The 20,325-nt window shown below is 42.4% G+C and overlaps 2 long non-coding RNA genes across 3 annotated transcripts in view; one reads left to right on the forward strand and one right to left on the reverse strand.

Annotated features, from left to right (window-relative positions):
* The window catches only part of LOC123936997, a 35,472-nt gene that overhangs the window by 8,129 nt on the left and 7,018 nt on the right, over positions 1-20,325 (forward strand). The gene's annotated exons all lie outside the window — the stretch shown is intronic.
* LOC123936998 overlaps positions 3,214-20,325 on the reverse strand; it is a 64,447-nt gene continuing 47,335 nt past the window's right edge. Inside the window, exon 3 of the long non-coding RNA XR_006817398.1 lies at positions 3,214-4,156. This is a non-coding gene — a long non-coding RNA (uncharacterized LOC123936998). The remainder of the gene's footprint in view (positions 4,157-20,325) is intronic.

The following is a 20,325-nucleotide window of genomic DNA, read 5'->3' on the forward strand; positions in this document are numbered from 1 at the left end:
TACCCCACCCCAATCCTATGCCCGTAGGACAGCATTATTCACTCACGCATCATACATGGTGTTCTGCGTTTCTTTTTACACTATCATCTGAACTTCTTTTTCCAGTCTTCAAGAAAGTGTTATGTACGTGCCAGACTAACATGGAAAGCAGACTTTGGAAAAAAATCCAACATTGGTATGGAGGTACCTTAATCCCAGGGAAACTTTAAAAGTCAGCTAGAGAACTGACCACTTTGCTTAGAAGAGCTGGAAAGCCTCCAAAGCCAATTCACACATCTTCCATGAGTGTGTTTGTGTGTGTGAGTGTACAGCACATTTACTAACTGCCTGCTTCCTCAAGGATCCTACCCTCTGAAATAGCTTGTGAGTTAGCCAACCAGCGAGTGACCTCTAATGACTGCAAATACTGTCATACCCAGAGCTTCAAACACCATTTAAAAAGAGGCAACAATTCAGGGTGCCCAGGTGGCTCAGTCGTTAAGCCTTTGCCTTCAGCTGAGGTCATGACCCCAGGGTCCTGGTATCAAGCCTCCCATTGGGCTCCCTGCTCAGTGGGGAGCCTCCTTCTCCCTCTCCCACTCTCCCTGCTTGTGTTCCTTCTCTTGCTGTGTCTCTCTCTGCTAAATAAATAAATAAAATCTTACTTAAAAGAAAGAAAGAGGCAACAATTCCTTACCAAACCACAGCAGTTTATTTAGCAGGAAGAGACAGGGCCACTCTGTAAATTGACAACAGACTGAGGAAGAGCTGGTAGAAAGGGCTTCCTTGTTTGTTTCCTGGGGCTGTGCCCTGCAGATCATGGTAATTAGGGGACAGGGTGAGGCCCTCTGGCCTGAAAATGATAGGAAAGGTGCTGCCCTAATTACTGGATTTTATTGGGATGATACTTGAGGTGTGGTTATTACCAGCTGTTGAAGTTCATTCACTAGACCTCATAAATGGCCAGCTAGGGCTCTAAAGGGAAATGGGAGTATTACAGACTGCCCTGAAGCTTTTAAATGAAGACAGACCCAAAAGGTCATCTCAAATACAGACATGTACCTGGTGTTTCTGTAATGAAACTATTCTGGGGAAGAAGATACCCCTGAATGCATGTCTCTCATTTGTCTATCCAGTGTGCCTTGAGCACCAGGATATAAAACATGGGATCCTGGCCCTCATGGAGCTTCTTGTAGTTGCCTATTGAATTGCCTGTCTGCATTTATTGGCTATAAAATGTGGCAGTTTCCATGACTTCAAAAGTAGAGGGTACCCTGAAATCTCATGGTAGGGACAACAAATAGAATGAGGAAGGTCATGGGAAGTTCCCTGAAAGAGAGGACATCCCAACCAAGACCCAAGGTGGGGCACTGTATCTAAACCAGAAGGTCAGGATGGCCATCTCACCTCCAGTATGAGTCACCACACTGGTGCTTCTCACACTGTGAGGACTAGACCCAAAACCCCAGGGGATCTTACTCAAATGTAGATGCTGATTCTCTCGGTCTTGGGAGCTCTGAGATTTGTATTCATAAAAAGCTTCCAAGGGATGCTACTGGTCCAAGGATTCCTCTCTGAGGAGCACTGTGCTAGATGACCTTCTAAAGTACTCAGCTTCTTTATGCCTTAGTTTCCTAGTCTATAAAATGCGCCTCCAGGGATCAAAGAAACATGACCATGGGTCCATCTGTTGCATATTTGACTCGATCACACTGCTGACCAAATACTTGGTGACTGAATGATAGTGTATGTGCCCACGCGTGTGCGCACACGTATTTAAAGATCCCGAGGAGACTTGCCAAGCTGCTGCTGCTTACATCTCGTCGGTATTTTCTTCACCTAGTTAAGAAAAGTTTTTAAAATCCTTTTCCTATTTCAGGTTTTGTACTATTATTAGCCAGACATCCGTTCCTAAAGTAGAATATGTTACACAAAGGAACTGAATTATTTCAAATGTTAAAGTTCTTCAAAGAAAAATTTGAAAGCTGCTGGGATCTTGTCATTTGGGAGGCTAACCAATATACCAACACACGTAATAATCTGTGAGCAAAGGCAGGGCCTGTGTATGCTGATTTCATAACTCAGTGACAAGTATTTGTTATCATAAGGCCTTCTTGCTATAATTTGCTTTCAGGTTCAATGGCTTATCATTCATCTCAAAATTGCAAAATTTATAGTTGCAATTTAACAGGTGTTAAATTTCAGGGGCTTCGTGACTAACCATGAAATTCACCAGTTGTACCCTGATGTCTTAGTTTTCCATGGCATCTCCCCCGGAGCCTGAGTCAGGGTGTGAAGGGACTTTTTGGGAAAGCATCCATGACTCAGGTGAACCAAAATGCGGGTTGGGTTCATCTCAGATATGAAAGTGATAACAAAACTTAAGTAAATGCAGGCCCAACAGACTTAGTCATTTTTTTTTTTAAGGGAAGTTATATATTCCACTGATGGGCTCACTGGAACTGTTTTCTTTGAGAATATCTTGTATCATTCTTTTCTTACCTTTAGGATCTTTTTTAAAAATTAATTAATTAATTAATTTTATTAACATATAATGTATTATTTGCACCAGGGTTACAGGTCTGTGAATCATCAGTCTTACACAGCTCACAGCACTCACCATAGCACATACCCTCCCCGATGTCCATCACCCAGCCAACTTAACACTACCCCCCACCCCCTAGCAACCCTCAGTTTGTTTCATGAGATTAAGAGTCTCTTATGGTTTTTCTCTCTCTCTCTGGTTTCATCTTGTTTCATTCTCCCCACCTTTCCCTATGATCCTCTGTCTTGTTTCTCAAATTCCTCATACCAGAGAGATCGTATGATAATTGTCTTTCTCTGACTGACTTATTTCTCTTAGCATAATACCCTCTAGTTCCATCCACGTCGTTGCAAATGGAAGATTTCGGGTTTTGATGGCTGCATAGTATTCCACTGGATATACATACCACATCTTCTTTATCCATTCATCTGTTGATGGACATCTAGGTTCTTTCCATAGTTTGGCTATCGTGGACCTTGCTGCTATAAACATTCAGGTACGTGTGCCCCTTCAGATCACTACATTTCTTACCTCTAGGATCTTTTAAAAACTCCCAGTTTCCAATTTCTGTATGATTGCTCCTTCCATCGCATTCCTACTCAGAATTATTTCTTAATAAGGGTGTCACATGAGGATGAGAACATATTTTATGTACTCCAGTGAGAAGATATCATCCTTCCTTGTTAATTTGCCTTCTACTATGTGCTAGATGCCCTTATGGGCAACCAGTGGTGAGTACAACGGGTGTGTGTGCTACCTTCGCAGACTTGTAATCTAGTTGAGGAAGGCAGAATCCATGCAAGGAAGCAAACAAACAAATACATAACTTGAACAATGTGCTCTGAAGGAAATGAGCAGGGGAGAGGAGTCTGATTTATTAGGATGGGCAGGAGGGATCTTGCTCAGGAGGTAGTATCCAAACCTGACCCGAAGACTGAGCAGAAGCCACCAGGCAAAGGTCAGAGGACATGTTCTCAACAAGGAAGCAGCATGTGCAAAGGCCTGGGGGTTCAAGAAATGGGTTTAGTATATGCTTCTTCATATCCAAGACCAGCATCCCAAGAAGTTTCATGTTCTCTGTAGGAAAAGAGTCTGAACATAGTATGGAGAGAGAGTGTACAGAGGGCGTTATGTGATGGGGTAATTAACAGTGTAAACCCTGGAGACACACTAAGTCTGGGCTTTGCTGTTCAATCGCTGTGCATCCTTGCACAAATCCTTAAATCTTCCCACAGCTCAGTTTCCTCATCTGTAATACAGAGACTAGTAATAGCCGCTCCCTCCCCACATAGGTCACTGTGGGAACAAAATGGTGGACAAGCTAATACTTTTCTGGCACATAGCAGGTGCTTTTTAAGTGTTAGTCCTTCTTACAGACCATTTATTAGAATATAAGAGAAGTGGGGGGTGTGCTTGAACAGTGCCAAGAGGAAGTGGTAGGAAAGTACAGAGGTGGGAAAAGGAATTTCCACTGGGGAGGTCAATGGTGTTGACCTTAAAAAACAAAAGAGCCAGGAGGCACCTGGGTGGCTCAGTCAGTGAAGCATCTGACTCTTGATCTCAGCTCAGGTCTTGATCTCAGGGTCTTGAGTTCAAACCACAGGGTAGGCTTCATGTTGGGCCTGGAGGCTACTAAAAAAACAAAAACAAAAAAATGAGGTTTTAATTTTAATTATTATTATTTTTATTTATTAAAGATTTTATTCATTTATTTGAGAAAGATAGTAAGAGAGCACAAGCAGGGGGGAGGAGCAGAGGGAAAGGGACAAGCAGACTCTGGGCTGAGTAGGGAGCCTGATGTGGGGCTCGATCCCAGGACCCTGAGATCATGACCTGAGCTGAGGGCAGGTGCTTAACCAACTGAGTCACCCAGGTGCCCCTTAAATAAAGCTTTTAAAATTCGTGTTCACAGCAGAGAAAATCATGGTTGAGATAGCTTTTGAACTACATTTAGAAAGATGGAGAGAATTCCACACTCTAAAGGGGGTAGAAGCAGAATTGGAGGTCCCCTCCAGAATTAGAGAAACTCTCCAAGGTTTCCTGTGGACCTTTTCCAGCTCCTCTTTTCTCTCATCTTTCGTATCCAATTGCCCATCAATTCCTTTCTCCAATCACCCTTGCCTTTGTTCAAGCTCTTCTTGAGTCTTGACGTCCAGATGCCAGCGAGAGCCATGACCTTGTGACCGGGCTGCCAGGTCCTTGTCCACACCCCCATGGTGCACTTGGTACAACAATCCAAGGCAACTGTCCATCTGCTTGCCTGTCTTCCCCTTGGGGACTGGACCTGCACCCTGAGTTTTTCATGAACGCCTGTTGAACAGAATTGCTACCTGCTCTAGCTCCCCTCTTAGTCCCTCAGAATCCAATCCAGATAACAGAAGCCATTCTAGGTGTTTCCAAAAGTGGAAATTGAGCATAGGGAATTGGTTCGCAATTGATAGAAAAGCTGGGAGCCCCACAGGAGACTGGAGGCAATTCGAAGAGCTGCAGGAAGTTGCTAGGGCTCCCAGGGCAGGGAGGAGAAAAGTTGGCCAGAGCCCAGAGGCGGGGTCAGGGGCGTGACCAGGGCTGAAACTCCGCGGGAGCTGGAATGGTTGGAGAGATGCAGTGTCTAAAGGAGATGCTGCCAGAGAGGGAAGGAGTGGAAGTACCCCACCTTCTCCCTTACTTGCTCCCCACCAGGCTTCTGGGGCCTTCCAAGGGCCCCATCTACCTGGAAACCTGGTGGCAAGGGAGCGATAACAGTGCAGAGCAGGACTGGAGGCAGACAGGCAACCTGTGGGCGCTCCTCCCATTCCTCCCCAGCCTGCCGCCCCACCGTTCTTTCCAAAATGCAGACCTGACTTCTTGCCCCAGATCCCCGAAATGTAATCAGAACAGCTCCTTGCCATCTCCAGGATTAAGACCAGTTTCTGAAGGGATAAAACTAAAGATAGGAGTATATCTGAGAGGCTGGTCGGAGAAGAACTCTCTGAGAACACCACCCTCGGCCCCCCCGGATTAGCCCCAGGACCTGGCAAGGGAAAGGGTCATCGCACTCATTCAGGTTTCTGGGAGTGGAACTGAGGGTTCTTGAACCCTTGATCTGATCCTTTCTGGAATGTTCTTCAGTGTTATCACAACAAAAAATAGTAATACTCATAGGCAGTTTCAAATCATACTTGATGCTTTTCAGATGCTTTTAGAAGCAATGTCTTCTTTTGGCCTCACAACGTCAGGTAAGAGGGACATTATTAGGCTTCACTAAAGTAATTATTTAAGGACCCGGGGCTACCGGATGGTGAGTGGACGGGTGTGGGACTCAGAACTGACCAGCGAAAGGGTGCTCCCTAGAACGGGGGGCCCCTTATTCCTGGTTGTTTCCTCCAGACCCGTGAGCCTAAGCCTGGGGTCTCAAACCTCTGAAAGTCCTTGACAGACGCACTGGGCTCCATAAGAGGTTTTCAGCACACATGGCATTGATCAGAAATCACACATTAGCATAGGTTTGTATACTAAATTAAGTGTGAAGTTGATTTTTTTTTTCCCATTGAGCTTCAGTCCTCTTAGCTTGGTAATTAAAATTATTCTATGAGAAAAATGAATTATTAGGGCACCTGTGTGGTGAAGCATCTGCCTTCAGCTCAGCTCCCAAACCCAGGGAGCTGGGATCGAGCCCCACGTCAGGCTCCCTTCTCAGGGGGGAGTCTGCTTCTCCCTCTCCCTCTGCCTCTTCCTCCCTTTGTGCTCTCTCTCTCTCTCACTCTCTCTCAGATAAATATTTTTTAAAACAAACAAAAAAAAGAATTATTAACTAATAAGTTAAGCTTATTTAGTTGGTGGGGGCAAGCTCCAGCCCATAGGAAGTGAGGAGGGCAGGAGAAGAGACAGGGACTACAACAGGATCCTTTCACAAGGCCCTCTTCTTCCACATGCAGCCCCTCAGAAAGTCCTCCGACGAGTAGTTTCTGGGCTGGAATTTTTCTATTAAGAGAGGGACAGGATGAATTTAGAAGGAAAGTTGTGAAATGGGGATAAAAAGAAAGAGAACCTAAAAATAGGCTTAGGGAAACTGGTGCAAACTCTCTGCAGGGCGATTTGATAACACTTATATAAATATCCCTAAAAATGTGCCTTTCCTTTGAACCAGCAATGTCATTCCTATGAATTTATCCTAAAGAAATAAATCACGGTTATCCACAAATATGCATATAAGAATGCTTAGAGCAGCACCACTTATGAAAGTGAAAAACTATAAATAACCTTAATGTCCAATAATAGAGAATTTGTCAAATCATCTGGGGTATGTTTATACAGTGGAGTACCCTGTGGCCATGGGGAATGATAGCATAGGAGAAAATGGTCATGCAAAGATATTAAATCCAAGTGAGCTCTAAAACTTTATATTAAAAAACATATGTACCTCGTGCTGTTAACACAGATCATCTGTAGGAGCTATAGTTATAGGTGATTATTTCTTTTCCCTTGTTTATTTATTTTCTGAACTTTTTATACTCAGTTTGGCTTGGCTATCTTTTTTTTCTTAACTGCATCTACTTTTTTTTTTTTTAAGATTTATTTATTTTAGAGAGAGCATATGTGAGCAGAGGGGAAGGGAGAGACAATCTCAAGCAAACTCCCCCGACTGAACACAGCGCCCTACACAGGGCTCGTTCTCATGACCCAGGAATCATGACCTGAACCGAAATCAAGAGTCAGATGTTCAACCAACTGAGTCACCCAGGCATCCCCTTAACTGCATCTATTAATGTTATGGTTAAAAGAGGATAATTACTTTTAATCAGGTTTAATGAGATATATTTTAGATATATAGATTACATTTTAGTACATAATCCTATAACTTTTGACAAACACATACGATATAATCAATCACAACAAACACAATCAAGATAGAAGTCACTCATCACCCCCAAATAAGTTCCCTCGAGTCTCTCTGTCATCAGTCCCTTCACCTGCCTCAATTGCTGACCTGTTTCTCTCACAGAAATGGAATCACATCATGTGTAACCTTTTGGGTCTGGCTTCTTTAACATCGCATCAAACTTTCTGGAATTAATTCATACTCTTGCATAAATTGATAGTTCACAGCGTGGATACACTAGTTTGTACATCCATTCATGAGTTGAGGCACATTTGAGTTGTTTTTAGTTTTGGGCTCCATGAAAAAAAGCTGTTGTAGATATTCTTATTTAGGGCTTGGTGTGGACATGTTTTCCTGTGTATTTTATCAATACTTAGAAGCAGGATCGCTCCGTCAAGCAAAATGTTTACCTTTAGAAGAAGTAGCCAAACTGTTTTCCAGACGGGCTGCACCACCCCCAGCCTCATGGGCACTTGGTTTTGCCAGATTTGTTTGTCTATTTCTCAAAAACCTTTCTGATAAGAATGTAGGAGTATCTTACACTTTTAATTTGCATTTCTGTCATGACTAATGCTCTCCCGGGTGTCCTTTCATATGCTTATTTGCATCTGTGTGTCTTCTGTGGTGAAGTGTATTCAAATCTTCCACTCATTTTTGGAGGGACTGTTTTCTTATTACTGAGTTACCAGAGTCCTTATTTGTTCTAGACACAAATCCCTTATCAATATGTGATCAGTAAATATTTTCTCCTGGTTCATGGTGCATCTCGTAACAGTATTTTTCAAATTACAGCTGAAGCCCAATTTATTAATTCTTTATGAATTTTGCCTTTCTTTGGTATCTAAGAAATCTTTTCTCTCCCAAGGTCACAAAGATTTTCTCCTGTGTTTTCTTCCAGAGCTTTGTTACTCAGGTCTATGATCACATATGCATTGCAAATATTTTCTCTGAATTTGTGCCCTGTTCTTCCGTGTTCATCGATCGTATCTTTTGATGAAAAGAAGTATTTAATTTTGATGAAGTGAAATTAACCAGTTTTTATGATTTGTGTGAATATCCTCACTTTTATATTTACAAAAACACAAAACACTTTTTTCTCTCTTCCCTTCCCTCTCTGTCCTTTTCCTTTTTCCTTCTTTACTTTCTCCCTGCCTTCCTTCTCCTCCCCTCTTCCCTCCTTCCTTCCTTTGCCAGCCAAGAAAGCCCAAAGACACATACAGAGTGTAAGATGATGGTGAATGAATGCCCCGCTCCTCTTGAAGGCTTCTGCGCACTGGGATTTGCACATAAATCAAAAACATAAGACAGGTAGATGAGCAAAGCTGGTGGGTAGAATCACAGAAAGATGCAACATCAGCCTTAGGGTTAAGGGATTATTAAACTCACTCTCTTCAGAGTCACTTCTCAAAAGTGACATGGGCACCCATTTTTTCCTCTTGTACCTCAAAATTTAAATACAATGGGGATGGTTCTGTGGAAATAAGTGACTACAAAGAAACTTGTTATTACTTGGTTTTGAAAGGCATATTTCATCACTTTCAATCCAAAAATTTGAGTGTGGATGTTAACTGAAACCCCAGGCAGTATAACCCGATTTCCAGGGAAATGGAGTGTTGGACAGGTATCTTATTTCATGGATCAAATAAGACCAGATCCATGCTGTAAGTGTTTTATGAGCCACAGGGATTCAAGTTCTCAAACTGACCTCAATTTTACATCATGTGTCCTATGAGTTAAGGGCCAGTATATACATATATGTACATATATATCACGAAAAGTATAATGTGTCTGAACAAAAACCTTGAAATCAATGGCTGAGAGAAAAATCAGAATGGGAAAAAGATACCTTATCTCTAAGATCTTATTCAAAGAGAATAACTCAAGGTCAAACACAACTTTTCACAGCACTTATATTTCAGGAATCATAACACCCTCCCACACCCTAGTCTTAGATTTGGGATTGGCAAAAACAGTATGACCTTGAAAGGAAATGAACTTCTAGTTCCCTTTCTATCGTAAACAGAAATTTCCGTGTGTAGACAGACATTGCCTTAGTACCCTTGGATAAACAAAAAGAATCAAGACTGAAGAATGAAGTATAAGGAGGCAATGGTTTTGTGAGCATTGGTGTGAAGACTTTGAACAAACATCTGTTTCTTGTGGGCTGCACTCTCTTAATACCTAGAAATAGAGAGTGGAGGGGCTCCTGGGTGGCTCAGTCGGCTGAGCGTCTGCCTTAGGCTCAGGTCAAATCCCTGGGTCCTGGGATGGAGCTCCATCCATGGCTCCCTGTTTAATCGGGAACCTGCTTCTCCCTCTGCCTGCTGCTCCCCCTACTTGTGCTCTCTCTCTGACAAATAAATAAAATCTTTTTAAAAAAAAATAGAGAGAGTGGAAGACAGAAGAAGGGTCAGAGGTATTAAGTATGTTCACCAAATCAATAAAGTGTAATACAGTCTGTGCCCTGCTTCTCTAGGACACTTTTGGAGTTCTAGAAAGTGCTATAATCAGTAACAATCCACCTTTCTTATGAATGTCTGAAACAAATCTTCAGATAGGACATGACCAAATAGAAAAGTATGGGAAGGCATCTGGGCTTAATGATGACTAGTCTTTATAGAACCTTTAATAGCAGACCTGTCAGTACTTTTGTAGGGCAAAGGCATGGACCAGGCCTTCCTTGAAATTCCATTGTCCTCACAGCTGTTATTTAGCACTTGGCATTTTCTGCCTTGAGTTACAATTCGTTGTCTTCATGGAAATGCCTTTTTCCTCCTGGCTAGATCTAAAGTTCCCCAAGGACAGGAACAGTACACCATCTAAAGTCTTGTATTCAATAGGAATGCCATAAATATCTGCTGATTGATACTCGTTGATATAAATACAAAGGGTATATATGGATTTTTTTAACGGCAATATTTCCAGACAACTCCTTGAATAACAATGTGAAGTATTTGGACTCCTCCCATGACAGATTTGTTTTTCACATAGAATTTAAAAATTTGAGCACCTTTTGCAACATTATAACATACATAACTTTCAGTATCCTTTACAACCCTATAAGTCTAGGGCACCTGGGTGGGTCAGTGGGTTAAATGTCCACCTTTATCTCAGGTCATGATCCCAGGGTCCTGGGATCGAGCCCCACATCAGGCTCCCAGCTCAGCGGGGAGTCTGCTTTCCCTCCCCTGCTCCTCCCACCCTGCTCCTGCTGGCGCTTGCGCTTGCTCTCTTTCTCTCTCACACACACAAAATAAGTAAGTAAATAAATAAAATATGTTTTTAAAAAACAACTCTATAAGTCTATACAAAAACCAGTTTGAACTTTTTCATCTCCATCCACCCATAAGCCCGTATAAAAGGCATTATTAAACCTGATATGTCCATATGGGCAAAATGATTAGAACAATGCCTTATGTATAGACACATATGTGTTCACAATTATTACTGAAGGCATCCATGCCAGTTGCATTACTGGCTCTTCACTCTCTCCCTACAATGGAATTATAGGTCCACATTCTGCCATATGGCTTTGCTGTACGTCTCAGAGTATCCATAAGGACAATGTAAAGTGTGTGTGTGTGTGTGTGTGTGTGTGTTTAAAATCTCCCTGGCTAACTTTAGGCTTTATGACTTTAAAATTTTTTTTAAGATTTTTATTTATTTATTTGACAGAGAGAAAGATTACAAGTAGGCAGAGAGGCAGGCAGAGAGAGAGGGGGAAGCAGGTTTCCCGCTGAGCAGAGAGCCCGATGTGGGGCTTGATCCCAAGACCCTGAGATCATGACCTGAGCCAAAGGCAGAGGCTTAACCCACTGAGCCACCCAGGCACCCCAAGGTTTTATGACTTTTATCAGTGAAATGTTAGAACATGAGATACAAGCAGATGTACTTTAAATGTACCTTTGTGGTTTGGTTTGGCCTCTTAAGCTTCTGAATCCAGCCTGGGGAAATGTGTGTTTCTGGCAGCTGCTGCTCTCCCAACACCAGATCTGGAGAACAGACTTAAGCCCCAAATAAAAGAGTCACTCAGTCATCCTACAGACCCATGACCCACAGATCACTGAGCAAAATAGCTGATGTTGTAAGCCACTGAGGTTTTTTGAATTCTTTATTATACACTATTATCACAGCAAAAGCTGACTAATGGATGTCTTTCAAAGAAAAGGACATGGTCACAGTGTGGATAGGACATAGAGGGAACATTCTTTTTTTCTCAAGTTTAGGCATTTATTCATTCAACAAATTCTTAATGAGCACTTCTTGTGTTCCAGAGATGGCAATAGAGATTTACAATGAATAGTATGGGACACCTAGGTGGCTCAGTTGGTTAAGCATCTGCCTTCACTCAGGTCATGATCCCAGGGTCCTGGGATCCCCGCTGGGTGGGGAGGCTGCTTCTCCCTCTGCCCCTACCCCCACTCATGCTTGCACTCTCTCTCTCTCTCTGAAATAAATAAATAAAATCTTTTTTTTTTTAAAGGCACAAAATATATAGAGCAAACTTTCCTAGAACAGAAAGGAGAAATAGATAAATCTTCAATCATAGTTGGAGATTTCAACACTCCTCTCCCAGTAATCTGTAGAATAAACAAACAGAAAAAATCAGTAAGGCCAGAAGAAACCTCCTAACACTATCAACCAACTTGACCTAATCAGTGTTTATGGAAGACTCCAAAATGTCAGCATATGCTTTCCTTGTGAAATACACATAGAACACTCACCAAGGTAAACAATGTTTATGGGAAAAAACATACTTCGACAATTTTTAAAAAGTTAAATCATGCAAATAATTCCTAAGACCACAGTGAAATTAAATCAGAAATCATCAAAAATATATCGGGAAAACCCCTAAGTACTTGGAAATTAAACAGCATATTTCTAAATAACTCATCGATTGGAGAGTATTTCACAAGAGGCATTAGAAAATATTTTGAACTGAACAAAAATAATAAAGCTTATAAAGTTTGGCAGATGCTACGAAAACAGTGTAGAGGGAAATTTATAAGATTAAATATTTATATTAGAAATAAAAGGGTACAAATCATTTATCTAAGTTTTTTGCTTTAAGAAACTATAAAGAAGAAGAGCAAATTACACCCAAAGAAAGCAGAAGGAAGGAAATAGTAAAGATAAAATCAGAAATCAATGAAATTGAAAACAGAAAAAGCAAAAAAAAAAAAAAAAAAGAAAAGAAAGTCAATGAAACCAGAAGTTGGCTCTTCATCAGGATCAGTGAAAAAACTAAGCATCTAGCTGGACAGATCAAGAAAAAAGAGACAAGATACAAATTACCAATATCAGGAACAAGAGAGGCAGTATCATTAAGGATTCCACAAACACAAAAAGGAGAAAAAGAGCATCTTGTGAAAAATTCCATGTCAATAAATTTGACAAGTTATAGAAGAATGGTTCAATTCCTTAAAAAAGATAAACCACCAAAACTCTCCAAATATAACCTCAATAACCCCATATCTATTAAGGAAACTGAAATTTCAATTTCAAAACCTTCACACAAGGAAAACTCCAGGTCCATATGGCTTCACTGGAATTCTACCAAACATTTAAGGAAGAAAAATGCCAATTCTACAGACTCCTGCAGAAAATTGAGGAGGAGGATATTTTCTCAAATCCATTCTATAAGGCCAGCATTACTCTGATACCAAAACCAGACCAATGATATTTCAAGAAAAGACAGCTATAGCTCAATATCCCTCATGAAAACTGATACAAAAATTCTAAGCAAACTTTTAACAAATCAATAAAAATTGGGTAAACTCGGTGGGGTTTATCACAGAAAAGCAAGATTGACTTAACATTCAAGATTCTCCCTGTTAACAAAAAAAAAAAAGAAAAGAAAAAGAAAAATTGTATGGGGCGCCTGGGTGGCTCAGTGTGTTAAGCCTCTGCCTTCGGCTCAGGTCATGATCTCAGGGTCCTGGGATCAAACCCCACATCGGGCTCTCTGCTCAGGGGGAGCCTGCTTCCCCCTCTCTCTATGCCTGCCGCTCTGCCTACTTGTGATCTCTGTCAAATAAATAAATAAAATCTTTAAAAAAAAGAAAGAAAAATTATATAAGCACTTCAGTAGACTCAAGAAAAACATTTTATTAATTCCAACATCCATTCCTGACAAAAACTCACAGAGGCTAGAAACCTCTTCAATGTGACGAGGAGCAGCAATGGAAACTACAGCCGGCGTCACACATAATGATGAAATAGTAAATGTTTTCTCCCTAAGGTTAGGAACAAGACATATTTACTATTTCTATTTCTATTCAACATTCTATGGAAGATCTAGCCAGTGAAAATAGGCAAGAAAAATAAAAAGTCACTGAGTTATGAAAGGTAGAAGTATTTATTCCTGAATGACATGATCATCTGTGTAGAAAATCTGAGGGAATCTGTTAAAAACTAGTAGAACATGTGAGTTTAGCAAGACCACAGTACGTAAGATCTATCTACAGAAAGCAATGGTATGTCTATACGCTGGCCATAAATAATGCAAAATTGAATTTTTAAAAATGTTATTTACAATAGCACCCAAATATGAAATGCGTGCCAATAGATCTGGAAACTTACAAATATTGCTGAAAGTAACTAAAGAACACCTAAAAAGAGGTACAGGATACCTTGTTCAAGGGTCAAAAGACTCAATGTTATTCAGAAGTCAGTTCTGCTCCAACTGATCCATCAATTCAACACAATTCCAATCAAAATGCAGCAGGGATTTTTGGTTTTGTTCTTGTTTTTTTATTCTTTCTTATAGAAATTGACAAACTGATCCTAAAATTTACAGTGAAGGGCAAAGAATGTGGACAAGCCAAAGCAATTTTTTAAAAGATTTTACTTATTTATTTGATAGAGGCAGGGAGAGAGGGAACACAAGCAGGGGGAGTGGATGAGGGAGAAGCAGTCTCCTGTGGAGCAAGGAGCCCGAGGCAGGGCTCGATCCCAGGACCCTGGGATCATGACCTGAGCCAAAGGCCGAGCTTAAAGACTGAGCCACCCAGGTGCCCCCCCCAAAGCAACTTTTAAAAAGAACAAAGTTGGAAGAGTTAGCATTACTTGATTTCACGACGTTATGAATTGACACTAATCAAGACTATGTGGTATTAGAATTGCAGTAGATAAATAGTTCAGCACAGCAGTAACAGAATACCCCGAAATAGACACACATAGAGGAATAACTGATTTTGACAAAGTGCAAAAGTAATTCAGTTGAGAAAACATAGTGTTTTCAACAAATGCAAATTTTCTTTATGCAAAAAAGCAACTTCAGTACATACCTTGCACACATACAAAAATTAACTCAAACTTGATCTCAGACATAAAGGTAAACCCTAAAGCCATGAAAATATGGGAGAAATATCTTCATGACTTTAGAAATCTTAGGCAAAGATTTTTTAGATACAGCACCAAAAGCAGAATCTAGAAAAACACTGATAAATTGGATTTCACCAAAACTACAAAGTTTCTGCTCTTCAAAAGACACTGCTATAGAATAAAAAGGTAAGGCACAGACAGGGACAAAAATATTTGCCACGTATAAATCAGTTAAAGGACTTATATCCAGTAAATCTAAATACTTCTCAAAATTCAAGAAAACAAAAGCCCAATTTTAGAAAGTGGGCAAATGATCTCAGCTGGCGCTTTACCAAGGAGGGCTTAAAAATGGCAAATTAGCATACAAAAAGACGCTCTGCATCATCAGTTACCAGGCAAATATTAAAACCATTTCACACCTGAGATAGGGCTTCACACCTCTGACAACGGAATGAATAAGATGACTGTCAGGACCAGGTGCCGGTAGGAATTCAGAGCAAGTAGCACTCTCCTATGTTGCTGGCAAGGATGCAAAACTTTGAAAAAACAGGTTGGCAGTTCCTTCTAAAGTTACCTACCATATACTTGCCCGATGACGCAGGATTTCACTTTTAGGTATTTTCCTGGGGAGGAAGGGATAGGGGAAGGCTCTAGTAGGTGACTTTTGGTAGCAGCCTTGTTTTGATAGTCAAAAACTTGACTATCAAGTCTTTGAAATTGCCCACATGTACATTAGTTGGTGTGTGGTTAAACAGTCTGTAATGCTTCCGTGCATGAACGCTTTGCTAATATAAAATGCCCCCCTCTGATACATGCGACAGTTACTGATGAATGTCCAATGCATCAGGCTGAGTGACGAACTCCAGATTCAGAAGGCCGCACGCTCTATTTTCCACGTATAGGATGCCATAGACTGCAAGTTTGTGTCCCCGAAATTTATGTGTTAAACCAGAACCCCCAGTGTGATGGTATTTGGAGCGGGGCGCATTGGCATGAAGGGAATTCGGGCCCTTGCCCCTTGGGTCACGCAAGGACTCAGCGAGAAGCACCAGGAAGCAGGCTTTCCCAGGAGGCTGAATCTCCTAATACTTTCATCTCTTGAACGGGACCTAATGAATTCTGTTCTGCTTAAGCTACTCGGTTTGTGGTATATTTGTTATAAGAGCCCTGATGATGGACTAAGACATAGGATGATCTGAAAAAAGTCAGAATGATAGAGGGGCAAAACCCAGAGCAATGGTTACTGGAGTGGGGTGGAGAGCGGGGCTGACGGCCAAGGGGCATGAGGGAATTCTCGTGCAGTGACGAAAGGGTTCTATGCCTCAGTTGTGGCGGTTTCCTGAGCATGTGCACCTGTCAGTACCAACGGGTGCCTTGAGAACTGCCCAAGGCAAGTCTGTCAGTGGGACCGGAGCCACACCTGGACTCCCTGGGTGATCTTCCACGTGGTCTAGTGAGAGGAGCCTGTGCAGCGACCCTGGTGTCTGCTCTGAGTGGGGACGGCACCCTCTCCTTCCTGTCCTGCTTTCTCATGTGTAAAATGCCTCACTTGAACTATAAATGTCAAGTTCAGTCCAGCTCCAAATTACTGTGATTTTCCCTCGGGCTCTTTCCTTGGGTGAGAAAGAATAGCTTTGCCAGTTCAGCCCCCATCTGTCTGGCTTTCAGACTTTCCAGGGCTGTCACAGACATCAGCCCGCTGGCCCTCACAAAATACTGGGCTTTGGTTCATTGTCCCTGTTCTGTAGCTTAAGAACTGAAATGCAGAAAGAGGAATGGATTTCCCCAGTCATGAAGTTCTCACAAAAGGCAGGGGCAGTTCTCCTATCTCCTTCTGAGGGGCCTTGTCCCAACGGTAGGTAGGGCCAACTCTTGGGCTCTAGATCTTTCTAGAAGTCTCTCTGTTCTTCACTAGATTTAGGGATCTCATGAAAATCATGTATGTAGTCCAGCCATTTCCAAGTCAGATAAGCAAAAAACTGACCACACAGAAAACAGCATTTATAGACTATGAGGCAGACCAGGTGTGTGGATCCAGAGTGGGACCTACGGCTGTGGCCACCACGCCTGCTGATGGGAAATCCTGCAATAACGGGAGTGCTCAGTAATCCTCAATGTCTACTGCGTGCCAGGCATGTTCTGAATGTTCTATGTGTGTTATCCCATCGCATCTTCCCAGCCGCCCATAGGGTCACCACAGTTAAGCCCGTAACCCACATAAAGTGTGGAGAGCTGAGCTCAGAACACGGCCCATTCCCTTCCTGTTGTCCATTCCTACGTGTAGCCGCATGTTCATTTTTTAAAATCATAGGAAGTTTATTCCACTGGAAAAGTAAACAAAGGAATGGAAGGAGTGGAACAGGGAGGGAGGGAGCAAGGAAGAGTGGGAAGGCCAGCGGGCAGAGGGCAGGAGCAGGTTAAAATCGAGTGAGTTGAAGATGAGCTTGGCATATCTATCAGGGAAGATGGCGGTTGCCTAAGAGACTCATGGGAGGCCCAGGAAACAGAACAGAGGAGAAGGAGGCAAAGGGCTACGGGGTACCCAGCACCCATCCCCACACAGGTACATACATGCACACTGACACACATCCAAACACATGCACACACATCCATACACACATTGATACACATTCACACACACACAAATATGCACATACGCACCCTCACTCACACATACACACCCATGCTTGCAACCCTGGTCTCCCTGACCTTCCTGCCTGCATCCTTCACATCACACTGCCCTGGCTTGTCTCCTTGTGTGTTTATTTAACTTAGGGTCTGCTTTAAAGGGCTCTCCAAGAAAGGCAGAGGGGGAGCAGTGGGGGAAACAACTCTTTAAGGGGAAATTAGTGGGCAGAAAGGAGCCAAGATTGACAGCTCAGAGGGATACGGCAGCCTGGGAAGCCAGCAAAGCCCTGCAGGAGGCCTCCCTGCATTTCTGCCCTGCCCCCCACCGCCCCTGGGGAGCCCACCATGCCCTCCTTCCTGTCCTCTCTCTGCAGTGGGTGGTGGTCACCCCTAACGCCTCAGGCTTTTCCTGTCATACTTGACTTTGTGTTGAGTGAGAATGTCTTTTTAAGATAGTATCTACAGCAAACTCGAATCCCAGGTCATTACAAAGCCCAAGTCTGACGCCAGGGAGCGTGGCCTCTCTCCCCCTGCGCCAGGTCCTGGGTGCTGAGCCCGTCAGTGTCAGGCACCCTGAGAGAGAGCTTATCTGAATGTCAAGAAGAGTAAATCCTGATCAGGAGACCCGGTGTAGGGGAGGAAAACTTCCTTTCTTCCCTTCTAGGTTCTTTGGTCTAATAATTCATTTGATGCAAAAACAGATCAGCTGGAGGGGGAAGAAAGTAAATTTTAATTTTGGATGTAGAGAGCTCATAGAAATATGAGACTCCGAGAAGTGACCCAAGTGGACAGTTTTAGACCTTACAGACAAAGAAACAGTGAGTTTGTGACAAGAAAAAGAATTGACAACACAACGAAGTTTGGGGTAGTAAATTAGTGACGTAAGACAGTAGGTTTATATCACTTTCTTAGCTCTGAATTCCATATCCCTGGTGATAAGCCTGTCTCTTTACCTCCTGGTACAAGGAAGGTACCTTTCACCGGGGAGATTTATTTCCTACTTTCAGGGGAACGAAGGAGGGTCAGAGTGTCCTTCACGCACTGTTTCTTGAGTAACTTAAATTCAAAATTATCAATATCCCAAAGTGGCCTATTTGGGGTCAGCCCTCTCTGAAGCCCATCAGTTCCCTCCTCAGAAACTTCCCTGGACGTCTTGCCTATTAAAACCTGAGCTAACATCTGTGGAGAGCAGGGTCAGGTTAGGAGCTCAGTAGTGGATTTTTCTGTCTCTTACTGAACCAGTCTCAGTCCTGAGAACGTTGTGACTCATTTCAGGAGCAGTGAGGCAGGCGGCTTCCCAAGGATAGGCCTATATTGTCCAGACAGTGAGGTATTTAAAAGAGGCATGTCTACGGAAACAAAAGAAAAATAACCGTTCGTTATTAGAGCAAAGTAGAAGCCCGTTTCTGAATTCTGAGGGTAGCTAGAGGAGAAGATTTCTAAATGTGAGGCTGGCGGCATCTTCAGATGGAGGGCAGACAGCGGCCATCTGACAGATTTGCCAGGTTTGCAGTCTGAATGTCTCTGGTGACCTTTCCAGGTGGCAGGCGCACATGTCAACAGCCATGAAGACAGTCTCTGTCTCTATGAGCTGCCGTGGTAATTTCTCTGCACTTTATATCAAGTTGTGTAATTTAGCTTGCATGATGGCTTTGGAAAAAAGACAGGGGGAGGGGCAAAGAGAGAGGGAGAGAAGATCTCAAGCAGACACCGTGGTGAGCAAGAAGCCCGACCGACTTAAGGGCTCAACCCCAGGACTCTGGGATCATGACCTGAGCCTAAATCAAGCGCCAGACGTTTCACCAACTGAGGCACCCAGGCGCCCCTCAGATTGGACTTCCAAAAGCTTCTCGAGGGGCATCTGGGTAGCTCAGTGGGTTAAAGCCTCTGCCTTCGGCTCAGGTCATGGTCTCAGGGTCCTGGGATTGAGCCCCACATTGGGCTCTCTGCTCTGCAGGGAGCCTGCTTCCTCCTCTCTCTCTGCCTGCCTCTCTGCCTACTTGTGATCTCTGTCTGTCAAATAAATAAATAAAATCTTTTAAAAATAAATAAAAAATTAAAATTAAAATTAAATTAAAAAATAAAATAAAAGCTTCTCGAAGCTAAGAAACCAAGCCAAGGACTTGTCATCAGACTTTGCCTAAAATACCTGTAGATTTGGGTTCATTTCTCTTTTCAAGTTTCCCAAAATATCCTGAGGTTCTTGCATCCGCCAGGAAGTGACATTCTTTGCTCACCTACTAAGGGCTGCTGGTAACCCTGTAAACAAGGCACAAGGCTGATGTTTCTAGGGGAATTTATTTGTTCCATAAAGTCAGTTTTTGTTCTTTAAACCTATCTGGTCATATTTGAGTCTTTGTAGATCTCCCTCAAACACAACATTCCGGTTAAAGCCTTGGTAATGTAATCAATGTTTCCCAATTGTGTCCTGTTACAAGAACAATGGTTTTTGTAAATGCATGTAAGTAACTGTAGCGGCCTGGAAATGAGTTTCCTCCCTGAGAGTTTCTGAATTCTTGGGGGGGAGATCAGGTAGGGAGAAAAAGAGAAACGTTTCCTCTTTGTTCACAAAGGTCTATTTTACCAAATTGCTCTAACTCACAGCTAACTTCAGAGAAAAGAGAAAAAGTGTTTTTTGAATTGGAAAGACATATTAAAAATAAAAGCTATGTTTTAAGCAAAAAGTCAAAAAAATTATCAACATCCTTCTCAGTTTATTCAGTCCTTCGTTTTGCTTGAATCCAGTTTTTCTACTGGTTCTGCAAAGTCTTATCAAGTTCAGAGGTTTTTTAGTATAGAGTAAGGATGTCAGACACCTGTTTTCTAGAATGCTCTCCATGAGCCTTTTGCAAACACTTTTGCAAGAGTATCAGAGTGAAACAATAACCATATGTAAATGACAAAGGACCTAAAAAGGGCCATAATCAAAGATCTGTTCAGAGTTCATTAGGAGCAACTGACAAGGAAATTTGCTTATGTCTCTGAC

The sequence above is a fragment of the Meles meles genome, chromosome 2 (assembly GCF_922984935.1).
Source record: "Meles meles chromosome 2, mMelMel3.1 paternal haplotype, whole genome shotgun sequence".
Taxonomy (NCBI): domain Eukaryota; kingdom Metazoa; phylum Chordata; class Mammalia; order Carnivora; family Mustelidae; genus Meles; species Meles meles.